This window comes from Tachyglossus aculeatus, chromosome 18 (genome assembly GCF_015852505.1).
Source record: "Tachyglossus aculeatus isolate mTacAcu1 chromosome 18, mTacAcu1.pri, whole genome shotgun sequence".
NCBI classification, from domain to species: domain Eukaryota; kingdom Metazoa; phylum Chordata; class Mammalia; order Monotremata; family Tachyglossidae; genus Tachyglossus; species Tachyglossus aculeatus.
This window is the reverse complement of record NC_052083.1, coordinates 14,760,284-14,783,156: the sequence shown is the minus strand read 5'-3', so window position 1 is coordinate 14,783,156 and position 22,873 is coordinate 14,760,284. Positions and strand designations below refer to the sequence as shown.

Sequence of the window (22,873 nt, the reverse complement as noted above, 5' to 3'; positions counted from 1 at the left end):
TAATATGTTCAGGTTGTAACTACAATTAACCCCTAAAACTACCTTTGCATTTCACTACACTTCCTCTAGACTGTGAGCTCTTTGTGGGCAGAGAATGTGTGTACCATCTCTTCGTCCCAAGTGCTTAGTACTGCACACAGTAAACACTCATAAATACAATTGATTGATTGATTGAATGTATGTCATAGGATCAGTGGATACGAGACTGTCTATTTCTAGATGGATATCTAGACTGTAAGCTAATTAGGGGTTGGGAACGTATCTGCTAATTTATCTTGTATCATACTCTACCAAGCCCTGAGAACAGTGCTCTACACATAGTAAGCACTCAATAAATACCAGTGATTGATTGATTGGAGATTAACACTTCCATTACAAAGTTATAAATGAATGACAATGCTCTGCAAAATAACCTACTTGGTTATTCCAGAGATACAAAAGAAGGCAGGAAAAGAGCAGTGTGAAGAAGCAGGATTGCATGTTGCTCCAACCTGAAAGATGTGCTCTTGAGCAGAACCTCAGTTATTTTCTTCATTTTCTGCATTTAAGCTCATCCAGTGGGCTTCAGTGATTCCAAGTAAAGGTCAATCTCAGTTAGTCAAGAAAAAAAGTCACTTCAGGGGAAAATGTTATTAAAATTGTATGTTAAAAAACTAATCAAAATAACACTTCTTCACACAGCATATGGAATCCATTACCAAAGGATGTGGGCAGAGTCAGAAAATACCAGTAGATTTTGGATAAATTCACTAATAAGAGGCTTATGAGTTATTACAGGAAAAGGTTAAGGATTTTATGAGTCTCCAGAAGGATTTAGATAGCTTCATAGCAATAGATCCATGCAGAATTTATTGAGGGAAAAATCAAGGATTTTAGAAGGCAGATTCTTAATCATAAGAATGGATGTGAAGAAGGCCAACGATCACCATTTCTCTAAAAAGCCTTTGCTATTACTCTAGAAGACCAAACAGTATAACAATATCACAGACACATTCCCTGCCCACAATGAGTTTACAGTCTAGAGGGGGAGATAGACATTGATATAAATAAATAAATTACAGATATGAACATAAGTGCTGTGAGGCTGGGGTCTCCTATAACTTGGGACTCCAATCATTCATTCAGTCGCATTTATTGAGTGCAAAGCACTGTACTAAGTGCTTGGAAAGTACAGTTTGTTAACAGATAGAGATAATTCCTACCCAACAACGGGATCACTGTGTTACTGTGGGATACTCCTTCTTCTTCAGATGCCGTCGAGTCGTTTCCGATTCACAGCAACATTTATGAACATTTATCCGTAGAGTTTTCTTGGTAAAGGTACAGAAGTGGTTTACCATTGCCTTCTTCTGCGCAGTAAAAATTTGAGTCCCTGCCATTGTCTTTGGTCAGCATTTTGATCACTTGATCATCTGCCTTTGACTCTTTTCTATGCCGCTGCTGCCCAGCACAGGCAAATTCACTTTGCCTGACACTTCAGCATAGATATTTCCATTATTGGTAATAATAATGTTGGTATTTGTTAAGTGCTCACTATATGCCAAGCACTGTTCTAAGCGCTGGGGGGGGGGGGGGTACAAGGTAATCAAGGTTGTCCCACGTGGGGCTCACAGTCTTAATCCCCATTTTACAGATAAGGGAACTGAGGCACAGAGAAGTTAAGTGACTTGCCTAAAGCCACACAGCTGATAAGTGGTGGAGTCGGAATTAGAACCCATGACCTCTGACTCCCAAGCCCGTGCTCTTTCCGCTGAGCCACACTGCTTCTCTGAGCTACACTGTAGCCCTGATGAGAGAGTCTCTCTCCGTGGCATAGCCCAAAGCTTCACTGGCATATGCAAACTCTTCTGCCACGGTTAGGTGTTGATTCATAGGAGAGTGGGATTCTAGTTATGTATAAAATTCAATACTCGGCAGCCATAAGGGATGTTAGTGATAAGTTCTCTAAAACATTTCTATGAATCTAAAAGTTTAGATTTTTTTTCCAATACAGAATTCATCATCATCATCAATCGTATTTATTGAGCGCTTACTGTGTGCAGAGCACTGTACTAAGCGCTTGGGAAGTACAAATTGGCAACATATAGAGACAGTCCCTACCCAACAGTGGGCAATCCAATTGGGAACAGTTGGAATTAGGATCATGTGAAACTTTATTCTATCAATCAATCAGTGATATTTATTGAGGGCTTACTGTGTGGAGAGGACTGTTCTAAGTGCTTAGGAAAGTACAATATAGAAGAGTTGATAGACGCGATCCCTGCCCATAAGGAGCTGATTCTATAGTTCCAATGAGATAATGGAGAGAAAATGGGGAGAGATGGGATACTCAGGGGGACAACCAGTGGCAAATCATGGACCATCTACAGCTGTGGACCATCTACAGCTCCCCACACCACTATACCACTATGGAGAAGCAGCGTGGCTCAGTGGAAAGAGCCCGGGCTTTGGAGTCAGAGATCATGGGTTCAAATCCCGGCTCCTCCAATTGTCAGCTGTGTGACTTTGGGCAAGTCACTTAACTTCTCTGGGCCTCAGTTACCTCATCTGCAAAATGGGGATTAAGACTGTGAGCCCCATGTGGGATAGGGACTGCGTCCAACCTGATTAGCTGATATCTACCCCAGAGTTTAGAACAGTGCCTGACATGTAATAAGCACCTAATAAGTACCATAAAAACATAATCAAACAAAAAATCACCTCCAAGATAAACTACCACTGAATATCAGGTTGCCAAACCACGCCCCGCCCCCTGCCCTATAAAGACAGAGCAGGAGAGGATTTCAAATTTCACCAGAGCCTGAAGTGTCAGGGCATACACTGAGCATTATAAAACAAGAAGGCAGTGATACTTTTCCCTGACAACCAGCTAGGGTGAGATTTTTTCTTATCCTATGGATAGCTGGAAAACTACTTTCTCCTGTTGCCTTCAATGAATGCTAAATTAATTGTGAGAAAAAAATGCAGGGCTTTAGACAAATAATAGACCATCATTATTAATATCATGAAAATAAAAAAATATTACTGCTGTGTTAGTAAATTACAGTCGGACGATAAATGATATGACTGTGTTATCTTCACTTGCAAACCACCTAGTCACTGGATGAGGGAAATTTGGGAGGTACAGTTGTCAGCTTAATTAGATAATCAGTGGCCTAGTCACTTATAAAATTTAATGGGTGAGCAGCTCTCATTCTCTGCCTACTGCTATTTGTGCTGGCTTCCACAGCATTTCCTGTCCTTTCTGGAACTTTCCCTCTTAAAGGAACATGATAATAATCATAATAATAATAATGGCATTTATTAAGCACTTGCTATGTGCAAAGCACTGTTCTAAGTGCTGGGGAGGTTACAAGGTGATCAGGTTTTCCCACGGGGGGCTCACAGTCTTAATCCCCATTTTACAGATGAGGTAACTGAGGCCCAGAGAAGTTAAGTGACTTGCCCAAAGTCACACAGCTGACAACTGGCAGAGCCAGGATTTGAACCCAGACCTCTGACTTCAAAGCCCATGTTCTTTCCATTGAGCCACACTGCTTCATGATCCTTACACCTTCCTCTTTGCAATCCCAACTAATGATTTAAATGCTTTAAATCGTTTTAGTTGTCTTTCAGGCTGTCTTTTTACTCCAATTGGCTTTCTGACAGTGTTTTTGTCTTTCTCTGTTTTCCTCTCCCAAGACACCGTCAGCATTTCTCTCACTGAGTGGGATAATATTTTTCATCTTTCTTGTATCCTTCCTTTCCAAAACCTTTTTTCCAAAAGGTTCCAACCTTTTGATTCATTATTTTAACCTCATGTTCTGTTTGACTGAGTGTAATCTAGACTAGAGTGGAATGCAGGAATCATATTGTAATGCAAATGTTTCCCAATTCGGTGCTACTGAATTGTGGCCATTATTTTAGATGGTACATCATGTCTTATAGGACTAGATTTAATTTGAATAATTACATTGAACGCTGTCACGCTACTAGGGCAACTTCTGGAAAATTTGAATAATAATTAATCATTCAAACAAGTTTTTCTATCTTTCATTCTGAATGAATTATCCTGAATGGTTTATTCCCATCCACTTACAGTAATTTTTTTTTTCTACTTGCCCACATTCCTAATTCCATACTTGGTTAGAATTCTAATGAAGTAATCCAGTAGAGTTGCCAGATTGAAGGTTCAATTTAAATTCTTCAGCACTGATTATTTTGTATCGACCCCAGCATTTGGCGCATAGGTACCAAATAAATATCAAATACCAAAATCAATACCAAAGTTAAATATCAAATATCACAAATACCAAAATCTACATTAACACCAAATGTAAACTACCAAAATCCACATGTAGATTAACACCAAAATCCACATTAATACCAAAATCTACAGTATCATTTTTCCCGATACCTTATATGAAATGTGAATCACACAACCATCACATTGTCTTTGGTGAACAGTAGTGAGGATACCACTGAATTACTTTAATTATTCTTTTCAGACATTGATTAAAATTATCCCATAATGATTACTTCTTTCTCTGCTAAATTTAAAAATACTGCAACTCTCCGAGGATCCTCTTTAAGATGAGCCATTGTGCTCTCTGGAACAAATCTAACTTGTATAAACCACTCCCTGCCATTAAGTTGCATTTGCTCAGATTGGGAACCCCTGGGGTTAAGGATTCATGTCTAACGCCCACCTTTCTTAGTGGTCTGCACACAACAAGTGCTTAATAAATATCATAACTACTACTATCCAACCAAAAAGCTATAGTAATTCTTGAGCACTTATTCTGTGCAGGACACCATACTGAGCCCTTGGGGAAGTACAATAGAGTCAGTAGACATGATTCCTGATCTCTTTTTAATGTTATTTATTAAGCACTTACCATGTGCCAGGAAGTGTTCTAAGCATGGGGGTAGATACCAGGTAGTTGGGTTGGACACAGTCTGTGTCCCGCGTGTGGCCCATTTTACAGGTAAGGTCACTGAGGCACAGAAGAGTGAAGTGACTTGCCCAAGGTCACACAGCAGAAGAGTGGCAGAGCCAGGATTAGAACCCCAGGTCCTTCTGACTCCAGTCTCGTGCTCTATCCGCTAGGCCAGGCTGCTGCTTCATAATGTGTTTTCACTACACATTCTGGATAGAACCCAATGGCAGAATTAGAGAAAGTTCTTCGGACAACACACACCCAACTGGCTATATCGCAGCGAGGTGTCAGGACAGACGAGAGTGCTCGTGTGTGCGGAATCATACCAGGATGGGAACAACGACAAGAGTTATCTTTAACGCGCTGTTCTGCAAGATTGAAACTTCCCTGTAATTAAAGGACTAACTGTACTAAGTACTGACAGGGCCTGATTGTCATAAAATCATCATCATCATCATCATCAATCGTATTTATTGAGCGCTTACTATGTGCAGAGCACTGTACTAAGCGCTTGGGAAGTACAAATTGGCAACATATAGAGACAGTCCCTACCCAACAGTGGGCTCACAGACTAAAAGGGGGAGACAGAGAACAAAATGCACTGGCTTCGATTTGAGGCAGAGATAGGATCAATGAACTCCTTTCATGTCCATCAAGTTACCTAGCAAAATGCCCGGGATGGTCACAGTGTCTTTGCCATTTGTTGTCTTTTCCGCGTATAGCCCTATTCGACCTCTCACTTGGTGGTTTGATCTAGTCATCATTTGCTTCGTTTTGCTCTTCGGGGCCTTTCTCTGCTAGCAATTCACTGTGCCTCTGTCCTCCCTCCCTTTTGCACTAAAAGGGCATTTTGCCGTACTTCCTGAATGAGCAGTGAAGTCGGATGCTGTGAGGATTATAGTCAGTGCAGATGTGGGACCCCCTTTGTGGATATTCTGACTCTGGCTATTTGGCTACATCAATTTTCATTTTCGGCCCTGCAAGAGGAAACTGAAAATGCAGATGTGGAGGCATCTCCCTCTAGTGGGTATTCTTACTCTAGCGATTTGTAGAACAAGTTTCTTCAGCTTCAAAACAGACTGTGCAGTAGTGATAATAATAATAATAATAATAATAATAATAATAACTATATTATAATGATAATTATTATCATGGTATCTGTTAAGTGCTAACAGGCACTGCAGTAAGCGCTGGGGTGGATGCACACAAAGCGGGTCAGACATAGTCCCTGCCCTGCATAGGGTTCCTAGTCTTCATCCCCATTTCACAGACAGGTAACTGAGGCCCAGAGAAGTGAAGTGATTTGCCCAAGGCCACACAGCAGACAGGTGGCCTAGCCGGGAATAGAACCCATGGCCCTCTGACTCCCGGGCCAATGCTCTAACCACTACGCCCTGCATGTGCTTATTGTGTTCAAAGCACTGAAATAAGCACTGGGGAAGTACACGGATGACAGCACACTGATTATTAGTCATTCATTCATTCAGTCGTATTTATTGAGCATTTACTGTGTGCAGAGCACTGTACTAAGGGCTTAGAAGAGTGCAATATAACAATAAACCGACACATTGTATTGATTGTTGTTCTATTGTACTCTCCCAAGTGATTGCTGCAGTGCTTTGCACAGAGTAAATGTTCAGTAAATACAGTTGAATGAAGAAGCAGCGTGGCCTAATAGAAAAAGCCCAGGCTTGGGAGTCAGAGGACGGGTTCTAGTCCTGCCTCCACCATTTGTCTGCTGTGTGACCTTGGGCAAGTCATTTAACTTCTCTATGCTTCAGTTACCTCATCTGTGAAATGGGGATTAAGACTGTGAGCCCCATGTGGGACAAGGACTGTGTCCTACCCGATTTGTTTGTATCCACCCCAGTGCTTAGTACAGTGCCTAGCACACAGTAAGTGTGTAAATACCACAATTATTCAGCACTTAGTACAGTATCTGGCACAAAGTAAGCACTTAATAAATGCCATAATTATTATTATTATGAGCAACAGACAAAGTCCCTGGCCCCAGTGGGGCTCGTCATCTAAGAGTAAGGGGGCCTGGGGTCTAACATAGTTCCTCTAGACTGTAAGCTTGTGATGGGCAGGGAACGTGTCTCCTAATTCTGTTGTATTGTACTCTCCCAAGTGCTTAGTACAGTGTTCTGCACATAGTAAGTGCTCATAAATGCCATTCAGTAATTGATTGGCACAGACCAACAAAGATATAGGCACTTAGTGCAGTGCCCTGCTCACAGTAATCACTGATTAAATATGATTGATTGATTGATAAAAGACAAGGACAGTGATAAATACCAAAGGAGCAGAAAGGTCTCAGGCTCCTCATGGCTCAGACCAACAATCACAGAAGTCACAGCTGCAGTTACAGCAGTGACCTCCTCAACATAGTGAAGCAGAGTGGCTTGGTGGATAAAGCACCAGCCTGGGGTCAGAAGGACCTGGGTTCTAATCCCAGCACCGACACATGTCTGTTGTGTGACCTTGGGCAAGTCATTTCACTTCTCTGGGCCTCTGTTTCCTCGTCTGTAAAGTGTGATTTAGAGTGTGAGCCCCTTGTGGGACAGAGACTATTTCCAACCTGATTAACTTATATCTAGACCAATGCTCGGCATTTAGTGCCCGCCTAACAAATGCCATAAAAAGCAAGGGCTTATACTTCTTTGTAGTGCCTAGTACTGTGTGATACCAAGTAGGTGTTAGGCACTTGTTGCTGGCCAGAACTAAACCAAAGGGCAAGTTATAATAATAATAATGGCATTTATTACGCACTTACTATGTGCAAAGCACTGTTCTAAACCCTAGGGGAGGGGCGGGGATATAAGATGCTCAGGTTGTCCCATATGGGGCTCACAGTCTTAATCCCCATTTTCCAGATGAGGTAACTGAGACACAGAGAAGTTAAGTGACTTGCCCAAAGTCACACAGCTGACAAGAGGTAACAAGCAAGGCATTAGTGCCAAGCTTTTCATTTTTCACTAGTCCCATATTGGGCTCCCATTTTAAAGCCCCATTTTACAAATGAGGTCATCTATTTTAATATCTGTCTCCTCTCCCTAGACTGTAAGCTCCTAGTGGACAGACTCTAAGCCCCCTCTAAACTGTAAGCTCATTGTAGGTAGGGAATATGTCTGTTATATTGTACTCTCCCAAGTGCTTAGTACGGTGCTCTGCGCACAGTAAGCACTCAATAAATACGATTGATTGACTGACTGTGGACAGGGATCACATCTATCGACTGTTGTATTGTACTTTCCCAATTGCTTAGTACAGTATACAGCACCCAGTAAGTACTCAAGATATACCACTGATGGACTGTTATTTTAAAAGACTCAAAGTACAAAATTCCTTTTCCCTAGCTAGACTCTTTTGTGCCCATCTCGTATCTATCCACTTCACGCTGACGTTTTCCTTTTCCCAGGCAGCTTGGACACGCTTCTCCAGAGCAGTAAAGTAAAAACAGTCAAACTTCGATTTATTGCATTTTCATTAAACAAACTCATCCCTTTTCTACCAGTGACACATTAATTTTTGCAGGACCCACAAAAGCAGTATTGTAGTGACAAAACTTGGCATTTGCCAAGCAGTGAACTGATCTCCCATGTGGGACAGGAACTGTGTCTAATCCAATTTGCTTGTATCCACCCCAGTGCTTAGTACAGTGCCTGGCACATAGTAAGTGCTTAACAAATACCACAATTATCATTTTTATTATCTCCATCGTCACCCTGAGAACGACTCCATCTCCTCAGAGTTGGCAGCCCCTGGTAGGGGCAGAGTCACACTGTCGCTCAGCCTCACTGAGCCCCTGAGTTGGTTAAAGAGCCAAAACTTATCTACTCTCTTCTCCTACTACACCCTAGCTCAAACTCTCCACATCTCTCATGCTCTCCTCGTTATGCCTCATTCTCATCTTTCCTGCCGCTGATCCCCTGCTGATGCCCTTCCCTCTCCTTGAAACTCCCTCCACCTTCATATCTGACAATCCTCAGCATTCCTTCCTTCAAAGCCCTTCTGAAGTCTCATCTCCTTCCGGAGGCCTTCCCTGATTTATATTTCCTGCCACTTCCTCACTTCCAAGTCATCTAAGCACGTAACTATTCTCATCCTCCTACATCACTCACGTTCACATCCCACCTACCCTCTTGCTTTGTCTTGTTATGTCTTACGCTGTCGAATCATCTCCGACTCATAGCAACTCCATGGACACATCTCTCCCAGAACACCTCACGTCCATCTGCAATCATTCTAGTAGAACTAGGGAAGTGGTTTACCATTGCCTTTTTCCGCACAGTAAACTTGAGTCTCCCCTCAACCCCTGCTACTCAGCCCAGGTGAGTTTTGACTTGTAGCAGATTGCCTTCCACTTGCTAGCCACTGTCCAAGCTAGGAATGGAGTGGGTCTGCCTCTGCTTGACTCTCCCTCCCATAGCTGAGACTGGTAGAGGACCGGAAACTCTCCAGGTGCGATCCTGAGCGGGCACCTACCCTCTTCAGAACTATTAATGTATATATCCTCTTTTCCTTTTTCCTCCCCTCAGAAATTTGTTTTGGATTATCTGACACCCACCCGGGACTGTAAACTCCTTGAGGGGAGTGGTTTGTCTAATTCCACTGCGCTCTCTCAAGAGCTTAGTGCAGTGTTCTGCCTACAGTAAGTGCTCAATAAATGTGATTGATCACTCGATTCCCTAAAAGCCTCCAAACATACTATCAGATGCTCAATGAGTTTACAAGTAATATATGCAAATAACTCTAGTTCCTTTCTTAGTGATTCGAACTGAAGAGGCAAATAAGGTCTTGAAAACCAATTTAGTCATAAAAGCTATATGAGAAGTACACTTCACTAGTAGGGGTCCTTATTTTGCAAAATCCTCTCTTTTCCATCAACAATGGTATTTCCCCAATTGATAAAACCATTTTTTACCCAATAGGATGTTAGTAAGAAACAAAACATAAAAAATGTTGAAGTATGCAGGAATGAAATCAAGAAAAGATTTAGCACTCTTAGCAGGTCAACTTCATGTGGGTTTGAATCTTCATTTTCACTACTCGTGCAACAATTTCCTAGACACTATGGCAAGGATGGAAATAAAAAACCACATTTCTCCTGTGTGGGAATTTGAGGATGAAGACAGTTAACTGGGTGCATTTGAAGACCAAAGCCTGCCTTCAAATGCTACTTTTGGGTCCATCGACTAGTGCCTAGAATAAAAGCAAAATATAAGACATTATTATCTGCCAGTATTACAACAAATATGTTCCATGTCTTGATGCTGAGAAGAAATAAAACTTATCACTTCTCCAAATCTTAAAGATAAGCATTAACATTTTTCGCTGTTGCAAAAAATACTTTATCCTAAAATAGGGCAAGGACGAAGCAATGCTCTGCGCAAAGTAAGCGCTTAATAAGTGATTGATTGATTGATTGATCTATCAGGAATGGAAGAAATCGAGCTGCATTCTGCCTGTGATCCAGATTTGATCCGAATCTTCTCAGTAAAATTGATTCCCAGCTGCCTGGTCACTGAAACCATTTTTCAACAGTTCATTTGAAAATGTCAGCTCTTGCAAAACCAGGAGCCTCTATGTAGTCCATGCAGGACCAAGGGCATAGGATAGAACTCTGCCCCTCTGTGTGATTGTCAATATTTGCTTTTTTTTTGCTTTTGGCATCGTGGAAGGGAGCTAGTCTGGAGCTGGAAACCTGAAGTCCCAGCTCTGATATGAATCTACTACAGAGCATTGGGCAAAATACTCAACATCTCTGTACCTCAGTTTCTTCATCTTCAAAACAGGAGTAATAGTAGACTTGGCTCTAATCTCAGCTCCACCACTTGCCTGTGTATGATCTTGGGCAAGTCACTTAACTTCTCTGTGCTTCAGTCACTGCATCTGTAAAATGGGGATTAAAGCTGTGATCCCCATGTGGGACATGGACTGTGTCCAACCTGACTATCTTGTATCTACCCCCAGCACAGAGAACAGTGCCTGGCACATAGTAAGCACTTAACAAATACCATAAAGAAAAAATGGGGAAAAAATTGAACATTCACATCAGAGGCATGAGGTTAGGGTTAGAGCACAAAATTTAGCAGGCAAGAATGGGGTTGCTTATAACGTAACAAAAACAGTAGGCAAAATGAAAAGCTAAATCAATTGAGGGCATGAGGCAAAACAATAATCAAGATAATAATAAACAATTGTTATTTGTTAAGTGCTTACTGCCAGGCACTGTACTAAGAGTTGGGGTGGATACAAGGAAATCAGTTTGGACACAGTCCCTGTCCCACATGGGGCTCACAGTCTCATTCCCCATTTAACAGATGAGTTAACTGAGGCACAGAGAAGTGAAGTGGCTTGCCCACGGTCACACAGCAAGAAAGTGGCAGGGCCAGATTAGAACCCATTACTTTGCGGGGGAGAAAGCCCCTTCTAAGGAAGCAGTGGGGACAAGTGGAAATAGCATGGGCTGAGAGTCAGAGGACCTGGGTGCTAATTCTGGCTTTGTCGTTGTGTCGTTTGTCATTGTGCGACTGTGGTCAAGTCATTTAACTTCTCTGGGCCTCAGTTACCACATCTGTATAATACCTGTTCACCCTCCTACCTAGACTGTGAGCCCCATGTGGGACAGGGACTGTGCCGGACCTGATTATCTTGTATCTACACCAGCGCTTAGTACAGTGCCTGGCAAAGAGTAAGTGGTTCACAAGTACCCTTTTAAAAAAAAGTCTAAAAGAGATCAGAGATGGGCGACAGTTCTGCCTGCGAAACAAAATTTAAAACCAAAAGGCAGATTTCTTCGTGAACCGATTTTAGGCAGTCAGCTGGCTAAAGATGGAAGGCAAATGTATCTACAGAAACCAACCAAATCCAGAAAAGCATATTTAAGTTTAAACCCCAAAAAGCCAAGTAAACTAGCAGAGAACGAAGAGCTGAACGCCCTGAGATGTCCGCAGGTGGCACCTGTTTGATGCAGACTCTGTGCTGAGCTTTGACCAGCTTCTGTCCCTGGGCACGGAGAACTGGTGAGAAATTTGTGTTCTGGGTGCTAACGTTTCCCCAGCACAGCTCACACTCTATGATCTCCACCGGCCATGCTCCCAAAGGGGCAGAGGATGCAGTAAGCCGATAGGCCTGCAGATTCCCCCTGTAGACTGTAAATTCATTATGAGCAGGGAACGTGTCTCCCAATTCTGTTGAATTCTCCCAGCACTTAGTATAGCAAATGCACATAGTAGGCACTCAATAAATACCATTGATTGATTGATTGATTGATTTCCATAAGAGATCATGAACCAAATCTCTTCACCATCGGCTTTAAAGCACTCGATCGCTTTGTCCCCTCCTACCTCACCTCACTACTCACCTTCTACAACCCAGCCCACAAACTTCATTCCCCTAATGCTAACCTTCTCACTGTACCTCAATCTCATCTACCTCAAAGCCAACCTCTCACCCACATCCTACCCCTGGCCTGGAATGCCCCCTCACCTCATATCAGAGAGATAATTGCTCTCCCCCACTTCAAAGCCTTATTGAAGGCACATCTCCTCCAAGAAAGCTTCCCTGACTAAGCCCTCCTCTCCTCTTCTCCCATTCCCTTCTGTATCATCCTGACTTGCTCCTTCATTCATTCTCCCTCCCATCCCTACAGCACATATGTATATGTATTTATATATCTGTAACATTTATTTATTTACTTATCTATATTAAGTCTCCCTCTGTAGACTGTGAGCTCACTGTGGGTAGGGAATGTGCCTGTCTGTTATTATATTGTACTCTCCCAAGCGCCTAGTACAGTGCTTTGAACGCAATAAATAATAATAATGATGGTATTTGTTAAGCACTTACTATGTGCCAAGTACTGTTCTAAGCACTAAATGCAATTCAATGAATGAATGAATGAATGCATAAAATATCCATTTTCAGCCAAAGTTCCTGCAGCGGGCACTGGCCAGGGGCGCCGCTTCAGTAGACGCTCTGGTTTTTGCCACCCATGTTATCCAGCTATTAACAATAATAATAATAATATAACAGTAGTAGCAGTATTTGTTAAGTGCTTACTATGTGCCAGGCACTGTACTAAACGTTGAAGTGGATACAAGCGAATCGGGTTGGACACAGTCCCTGCTCCAAGTGGGGCTCACAGTCGCAATCCCTATTTTACAGATGAGGTAACTCAGGTACAGAGAAGTGAAGTGACTTGCCCAAGGTCACCCAACAGGCAAGTGGCAGAGCCACGATTAGAACCCGTGACCTTCTGAATCCCAGGCCCTTACTGTATCCACCAGGCCATGCTGCTTCCTAACAAGGGCTGAACAAAGTGCTCTGCACATAGCAAGCGCTCAGTGAGTACCACACTGATTGAGTTTGTCTACCGTGTGAGATCCTCTGGGCTGGGTGGCACTTCAGGCAGAAATGAATGGAAGAATTGAAGAGAAGGTGTAGACTCTTTAGTGAGTTAAGGCCCACACTTTGGAGCAGGTACCAGGAGGCAGAGTCACGAGAAGGAGCTGGGTTCTAATCCCCACTCTACCACACATCTGCTGTGTGACCTTGGTCAAGTCACTTCAGTTCTCTGGGCCTCACTTACCTCACCTCTCAAATGGAGATTAAGATTGTGAGCCCTATGTGGAATATGAATTGTGTCTGACCTGATTCACTTATATCTACCCCAGTGCTTAGTTCAGTGCCTGGCACATAGTGAGTGCTTAACAAATACCATTTTTTAAAAAAAGAGACAGAGGATTTTTATAAATAAATAACAATGCTAATAAACGTGATCTTGCTTTAATATAAAGAGAAAAGCTTAAATTGCACACTGGAACTCAGTTCTGAAGTGCAAGGAAACTGAGGCCCTGAAAAGGTAAGAAGTGAATTTTAAATGAGTCGCATATTTGGGGTGTTAGAGATGAGCTCCACTGCATTCCCATCAAGCACGTGAAACAAAACTAGAAACCCTAGGGGTGTTAACAGGGTCAGTTACAGTGCTAGGGTTACACGCAAGAGGGAAAATCCATTAGCAACTAAGCAGAGGGTGGATCTGGAGGAAGTAGTGCCTCTTTTAAAAGATATTTTTGAATAGTATTTTTTAAGCGGTCACTGTGTGCAGAGCACTTTACTAAGTGCCGGGAAAGAGTAGAGCACTGGGTACTAGACACCTTCCCTGGAACGGCTTGCAGATCTAGGAAGATAAAGACAGCAAATGAGTCACCGAAACCTCAAGAAGCCACAGAAAGGACGAATTGACAGCTTGAGGGGAGTAAGAAGTCTACTGAATCAGAGGGCCAGCCCGCTGATGAACAGTGAGACCCATATGTGTGGGGGAGGATTCAGTTTCACAGACTCTAAAGAAAAAATTAACTGGCCATTTGTTTCCAGTAGAAAGCTCTGGTGTAGTTCACAAATAACATTTTTCTCTGTCTGGGGCATGAATATCACCTCAGTGGGCTCAATATCAGAGCTCTTTTTTTTTGTCAGTCATTCTCACAGAGCTACAAAATTCTAAAAACAGCTAGGAAAGACTTTCTGATAAACATCATGGCAAAACTGAAACAGCGCATTTGAAACCGCAGTTTCATGTGTTCAGGATGGCTTACTACATCCCCCCCGAAACAAGCCAGTCATATACCGTGCTGCCTATAAAGCCCCCCTCCCTGCTTAGGCTGTAAGTTCTCTGTGCGCAAGGAACATGTCTACCAACTTTGTCGCATCGTACTTTCCAAAGTGTTTACTGCAGTGCTCTGCACACAGTAAGCACTCAATAAATACGATTGATTGATCAACCTGAAATAATAATAATAATAATAATAATAACTATTATTATGGTATTTGTTAAGTGCTTACTATGTGCCAGACACAGGACTAAGCACTGAAACAAGGGGACGGGGTTGAAATGGGATGAGCAATTCCAAGCAGTCATCTGTGGTGATCTGAGACCAGAGGTTGTCAATGGAAGAAATATCCATTTCCCACTGATTCTTCAACATCACAGGGGGAAATTCTATAGCCAATTTAGACAGTGGGGAGTAGAAGAAATTAATCAATCGATCGATCAGTGGTATATATTGAGCACTTACAGTGGGCAAAGCACTGTGCTAAGCACTTGGAAGAGCACAACAGAGATGGCACATTCCCTGCCCACAGGGAGATTACAATTTAGCAGTAGTAGTAATCGTGTTTATTAAGTGCCCACTGTGTGCGGTGCTAAGCGCTGGAAAAGAAGACCCAGTCGGGAATTTTACAGGGTCCCTGGCCGTCTTGGTTGGGGGGCGGGGGTGTCACAATGTGGAAATTAGAATGGGGAGAGGGGACTGGTGATAGATGCATAAAGGAGAGATGAAGGCAAGTATTAAGATAATGTAAAGACAAAAACAAAGAACAGTAGTGAATGAGATCTTCAGGACACTCAGTCGGTGGCAGAGTCAAACCAGGGAATCAGAGTGCTTTTTCTAGATCCTAGTCTTTTGAGGAATACAGAAGCCTTTTTTTGTCATAATAATGATAAAAATGGTGGTAGTATTTGTTAAACACTGCTCTGTACCAAATGCTGAACTAGGCTAAATAATAATAATAATACTTAAGCGCTTACTATGTGCCAAGCACCGATCTAAGCACTGGGGTAAATACAAGCTAATCAGGTTGGACAGAGTTCCTGTCCCACGTGGGGCTCGTAGTCTTAATCCCCATTTTACAGATGAGAAAACTGAGGCCCAGAGAAATGAAGCTACTTGCCCAAGGCAGCACAGCAGACAAGTGGCGGAGCTGGGATTAGAACTCAGGTCCTTCTGACTCCCAGGACCATTCTCTATCCATTAGGTCATGCTGCTTCTCAAAGCCACTTTTCAAGCTCTGGATTATGTATACGATAATCAGGTCAGATACAGTCCCTGTCCCACGTGGGACTCTCAGTATAAGCAGGAGGAAGAAGAAGTTTTGAATCCCCATTTTACAGCTGAGAAAACTGAGGCACAGGGGACTTAAATGATTTGCCCAAGGCCATCGGTTGCTATTTGCAGCCATATATCCTCTCTTCCTCTTCAGGACAGCTTGGCAAGTATTTTGATATGTGTGCATCAGGAGGGGGAAGGAAGAAGGTTTTTCAGGTGACCTTTTGAGTTTGTGTAGATGTTTTCAAACTGTAGATTTCCAAAGTTAAGGAAGAAGAAAGAACAGATAAACAATACTAGAGATCACTATCTTAGTTAGCTAATCGACTCCCCCTGCTTGAAAACCAATTTATCATTTTTAAGACCATGTTGACAGTCTTAATCCACGAGTTTCTCTTCAGCAGATTCACTATGGAATCACTAATCAAGGTCTGTGCTATTTGTACCCTTTTTTATGGTATTTGTTAAGCACTTAATATGTGCCAGGCACTGTAGTAAATGTTGGGATAGATACAAGCTAATAAGGTTGGACACAGTCCAGGTCTCACATGGGGCTCGCAGTATTAATCCCCATTTTATAGATGAAGTAACCGAGGCACAGAGAAGTTAAATGACTTCCCCAAAGTCACATAACAGACCATTGGTGTGGGGAGTAGGGGAAATTTGAGCTGAGTTGGGGAAGGCCTCTTAGAAGAGATATGATTTTAATAAGGCTTTGAAGGTGGGGAGAGCAGTGGTGTGTCAAATACGAAGAGGGAGGGAGTTCCAAGCCAATGAGAGGATGTAAATTAGACTAAGCCCGTTGTGGACAGGGAATGTGTCTCTTTATTGTTGTATTGTCCTCTCCCAAGAGCTTAGTAATGTGCTCTACACATAATAACTGCTCAATAAATTAGATTGGTTGATTTGATTGCTTTTAAGACGACAGTAAGGAGTTTCTGCTTGATGCGGAGGTGAATGGGCAACCACTAGAGGTTCTTGAGGAGTGGAGAGATACAGACTGAACGTTTTTGTAGAAAAATGACTTGGGCAAGCAAACTGAAGTAGGAACAGGAGTGGGGAGAGACAGCAGGCCGAAAGGTCAGCGAGGAGGGAGATGTCCTAGTCAAGGAGGGATATGATAAGTGCTAGGATCAGAATATATCTAAATTAAGATAGAATTGATGGGCCCAGAGCGGATAATCTGATCGGTAGCGTTTACTGAGTGTTTACCATGTGCAGAGTTCCAAGCGCTTGGGAGAATACAATAGAGCAGATACTAAAATAAAGTGCAGGTAGGAAGAAACAGTACAATAGAAAGGTATATTCCAAACCATTTCGGTGGTGAGGGGAATGAGTACTAAATGTCTAGCTGATGCAGTAGTTCCATAATGGGAATTTGTTGGGGGCACCTCAATCAATCGGTGGTATTTATTGAGCCATTCCTGTGTGCAGAACATTATATTAAGCACTTGAGAGAGTACGATAGCATAGGTAATCTCAATCCCTGTCCTCAGTGAATTTACAGTCTGGTGGAATATAGCATGGGAAGAGTAGAGATTAAGCAGGGAAGATCTGCAGGAGATGTGATTTTAAAAGGTCCTCTCCTCCTCCTCTTCCCCTCCCCATAGCCCCCCCCCCCCCCGCCACCCTACCCCCCTCCCCTCCTCACAGCACTTGTATATATTTGTACATATTTATTACTCTATTTTGTTTGTACATATTAACTATATTTTATTAATGATGTGGATATAGCTATAATTCTATTTATTCTGATGGCATTGACACCTATCTACTTGCTTTGTTTTTTTTGTCTGTCACCCCCCTTCTAGACTGTGAGCCCATCGTTGGGTAGGGACTGTCTGTATATGTTGCCGATTTGTACTTCCCAAGTGCTTAGTACAGTGCTCTGCACACAGTAAGTGCTCAATAAATACAATTGAATGAATGAATGAGCCTTTCAGAAGGCTTTTGATTCATTCATTCATTCAATCGTATTTACTGAGTGCTTACTGTGTGCAGAGCTCTTGTACTGAGTGCTTGGGAAGTACAAGTTGGCAACATATAGAGATGGTCCCAATCCAACAACGGGCTCACAGTCGGGGGAGGGAGTTCCAAAAAGAAAGGAGAGGGAGAACAAAAGGTTCATGGTGGGAAATGTGAAAATGAGGCACAATGAGTAGTTCGATTTGAGAAGAAGGGAGTGTACCAACTGGCACGTAGTGTGAGATAAACAATGATAAAGAAATTGGTAGAGAACTGATGGAGTGCCTTAAAGCCAACAGTCAGGAGTTTCCATTTGATGTGGAGAGGAATGGGCAACCATTGGAGGTTGCTGGAGAGTGTGGAGAAATGCTAACCATGTTTTCAAAAAGATGATCTCGGCATCAGAATGAAGTGAAACAGAGAGGCCATTCCATTTAAAACCAAAGTTGACAGCAAGGGAGGCGAGTTTTACAATGAATTCAGACAGTTGTTTATTTAAGATACAAATCATCCACTTCGAAATCTTCAGTAGAACCATCACAGCATCACAGAAAGCAGTGAAACTACTTACCACAACCCGGTGGAGAATGAGTGTTTTGAGGCATGTAGAATAACTCGTGGTTAGAAAAATGGAAATCCATACACAGACTAGATCGCTGAAGACCAGTGGCTGTGAAACACCTGGGATTTGTGGGTTTAGGCTGTGAGCCCCATGTGGGACAGGGACCGTAACCAACCCGATTAACCTCTACCTATCCTGGTGACTTAAACCGTGCTTACCACAAAGTAAGTGCTTAATAAATACCATCATTAATGTACTAATAAGCAATCACTTAATACAAGTGTCGTCTAGGACAAACCGTTCCTGAGAAATTAAAGAAATTACTCTTCACCACAGAAAGTTGTAGAACAAGTAATTTCTCCTTTAACAGAATCATAGATTGAGTAGACTGCATTGACCACGCAAGGGGCAGATGTGCTTTTTATTGCAGCTACAGGCGACTCCATGGTCCAGCCGTGATGTGTTCCTTGAAAACATGAATTGTGCATGCGTGTATCATGGGATATGCTTTCTCACAGACTTGCGTGTGTTTTTTTAGGTCCCATTTCAGAAGTAGCATGGCCTCCTGGGCTTGGGAGCTAGGAGGAGCTGGGTTCTAATCCCAGCTCCGCCGCTAGTCTGCTGTGTGACCTTGAGCAAGTCATTTCACTTCTCTGGGCCTCAGTTACCTCATCTTTAAAATGGGGATTAAAGCCTCTGAGTCCTCTGTGGGACACTGACTGTGTCCAACCCGATTAACTTGTACCTACCCCAGAGCTTAGAACAGTCCCTGGAACATAGTAAGCACTTAACAAATACTATAAATAAATTTTTTAAAAAATAAAACAACCCCATATGATGACTGGGCCCTAAAAATGACACTATAAATTCCTCCTCTTGTTTTTTCCCCTAGACTGCAAGCACACTGTGGGCAGGGAGTATGTCTGTTTAACTCTGTTAAATTGTTATATTGTACTCTCCCAAGTGCCTAGTACAGTGCCCTACACACAGTAAGTACTCAATAAATACCACCAATTGATTAATCAATTCCACACCCTTGTCCCTAGGGGATTTCCTGCTTTAGTGTATCCTGAACTCAGTCCCCTCCTGCCCTTCCCCCCCGATCAATTAATCAATGGTATTTATTGAGCACTTACTATGTGCAGAGCACTGTACTGAGCCCTTGGGAGAGTATAATGCAACAGAATTAGCAGAAGTTTTCCCTGCCCTTAGTGTGCTTACACCTATGCCCCAGTACAGACATACCTCACAAACTGTGGGGTTGTCTTCTTTGAAAAAGTGCTTACTGACTGCTAAGCACTAAGCCACTAAGCTCTCGCAAGAGTACAATTCTGCAGAAGTAAAAGGCAATTCTGCCTTCAACCTAAGGTTTTATAAAGGATCGTTTTGTACTGTACTATTCTCCTCCTGAAACAATTGAAACAAAGCTACAACCCCAATTCTGAAAGTAGCTTGCAGGCAGCTACAAGTGCACAATTCACTGTCCGGGTGGTAGAGCAAACAAAAGAAAGTCTGTTTCCTGACCTACCTAATGCCCTAACCAAATATTCACACTCATCAGTAGAAATATTTGTTGTCCTTAGCTGCTGCATGATTCTGTCTTGGGCGCTGGATTGTTGGATGGCCAGGATGAAGCTGTCAGGGTTTGATATATTCTAAAGTAGTACTGTTTTAAAAGAGCCAGCATGATCTTGGGAGGTGTTGTGGTCTAGCGGAAAGAGCAGGGGATTGGGAGTCAAGAGCGCTGGGTTCTAATTGTGTCACTCTGACTTGCTCCCTTTCCTCTTCCCCCTGCTCCCAGCCCCACAGCGCTTATGTATATATTTATATATACATATATATGTATATATATACACCACCTGTATATATGTATATATGTTTGTACATATTTATTACTCTATTCATTTATTTATTTATTTCACTTGTACATATCTATTCTATTTATTTTATTTTGTTGGTATGTTTGGTTTTGTTCTCTGTCTCCCCCTTTTAGACTGTGAGCCCACTGTTGGGTAGGGACTGTCTCTATATGTTGCCAATTTGTACTTCCCAAGCGCTTAGTACAGTGCTCTGCACATAGTAAGCGCTCAACAAATACGATTGATGATGATGATGATGATGTATATATCTCTAATTTTATTTATTTGTATTGATGTTTGTCTCACCCCCTCTAGACTGTGACCTCACTGTGGGTAGGGAATGTCACTGTTGTTGTATTGTACTTTCCCAAGAGCTTAGTACAGTGCTCTGCATACAGTGTTTAATAAATGAATGAATGAATGAATGAATGAATGAATAATCCCGGTTCTGACACTAGCTTGCTGTGTGGCCTTGGACAAGACACTGAACCATTTTGTGCCTCAGTAAAATGGCGATTAAATACCTGTTCTCCTTCCCTCTTATACTGTGCACCCCACATAGGCACAGGGACTGTTCTGATCTGATGAAGACTTTGAGCCCCACGTGGGACAACCTTGATTACCTTGTATCCCCCTCCCAGCACTTAGAACAGTGCTTGGCACATAGTAAGTGCTTAAATACCAACATTATTATTATTATTCCCAAGCACTTAGTACAGTGCTCTGCACACAGGAAAGCGCTCAATCAATATGACTGAATGAATGAATGATTCCCTGGGGCAAGTCCCTTCACTTCTCTTCACGCTGTTTTAGGGAAGCAGCGTGGTTCAGTGGAAAGAGCCCGGGCTTTGGAGTCAGAGGTCATGGGTTCAAACCCCGGCTCTGCCAATTGTCAGCTGTGTGACTTTGGGCAAGTCACTTCACTTCTCAGGAGAAGCAGCGTGGCTCAGTGGAAAGAGCCCGGGCTTTGGAGTCAGAGGTCATGGGTTCAAATCCCAGCTCCGCCAGTTGTCAGCTGGGTGACTTTGGGCAAGTCACTTCACTTCTCCGGGCCTCAGTTCCCTCATCTGTAAAATGGGGATGAAGCCTGTGAGCCCCCCGTGGGACAACCTGATCACCTTGTATCCCCCCAGCACTTAGAACAGTGCTTTGCACCTAGTAAGTGCTTAATAAATGCCATTATTATTATTATTATTATTATTATTATTATTATTCTCTGGGCCTCAGTGACCTCATCTGGAAAATGGGGATGAAGACTGTGAGCCCTCCATGGGACAACCTGATCACCTTCTAAGCGCTTAATAAATGCTATCATTATTATTATTGTACTTCCCAAGCGCTTAGTACGGTGCTCTGCACACCGGAAGCGCTCAATAAGTATGAATGAATGAATGAATGAATTCCTCATTCCTTCCTTCCTCCTTCCTCTCCCCCTCCTTCCCCTCCCCACAGCACCTGTATATATGTATATATGTTTGTACATATTTATTACTCATTTATTTTACTTGTACATATTTGTTCTATTTTATTTTGTTAATAGGTTTTGTTTTGTTGTCTGTCTCCCCCTTCTAGACTGTGAGCCCGCTGTTGAGTAGGGACCGTCTCTATAGGTTGCCGACTTGTACTTCCCAAGCGCTTAGTACAGTCCTCTGCACACAGTAAGCGCTCAATGACTACGATTGAATGAATGAATGAATGAATGAATGAGCCCGCTGTTGGGTAGGGACTGTCTCTATATGTTGCCAACTTGTTGTTGCCAACTTGAGAAGCAGCGTGGCTCAGTGGAAAGAACCCGGGCTTTGGAATCAGAGGTCATGGGTTCAAATCCTGGCTCTGCCACTTGTCAGCTGTGTGACTTTGGGCAAGTCACTTCACTTCTCTGGGCCCCAGTTTCCTCATCTGTAAAATGGGGATGAAGACTGTGAGCCCCCCGCCGTGGGACAACCTGATCACCTTGTACCCTCCCCAGCGCTTAGAACAGTGCTTTGCACATAGTAAGAGCTTAATAAATGCCATTAAAAAAAAAAACAAAAAAACTTGTACTTCCCAAACGCTTAGTACAGTGCTCTGCACACAGTAAGCGCTCAATAAATACGAATGAATGAATGAATGAATGAATGAATGAATTTCTAGTCCTATTTCAGCCCCCGAAAGTTCCCCACTTTGCATTTTGCGGTTGAGTCAGCAGAAGGCGCACCTGGACCCGCAGTGCGCAGGCGCGCTTCGCCTCCCCACCGCCTGGCCGAGCGGCACGCGGTCCTCCTCCTAGCCCCGCCCCCTGGCCGCCGTCCAATCAGGAAGCGCGCCCTCGGTCCGCTACACCAATCGCAGCCCGAGGAGTAGGCCCAAGCCGAGGCGGGCTCCGCCTCCTTTGTCCCCGCCCTCCCAACCCTCGACGATAACTGAGTGGCAGCCCCTGATTGGTGGCCGCGGGGCAGCCAATCAGAGAGGGGCACCTCAGAGCCAAGGTCGGAGCTTTAAGGGCCCGCGGGAGGGTTTTCGTAAATAGGGGGTCATCATCATCAATCGTATTTATTGAGCGCTTACTATGTGCAGAGCACTGTACTAAGCGCTTGGGAAGTACAAAGTGGCAACATATAGAGACAGTCCCTACCCAACAGTGGGCTCACAGTCTAAAAAGGGGGAGACAGAGAACAAAACCAAAACATACTAATA

At 43.1% G+C, this 22,873-nt stretch overlaps 1 non-coding gene across 1 annotated transcript; it reads right to left on the bottom strand.

The window, feature by feature from the left end:
* Positions 1-9,263: 9,263 nt before the first annotated feature.
* LOC119940460 lies at positions 9,264-9,401 on the bottom strand. The gene has a single exon (XR_005454936.1). It is a non-coding gene; the product is annotated as a small nucleolar RNA SNORA7 (small nucleolar RNA).
* Positions 9,402-22,873: the final 13,472 nt, after the last annotated feature.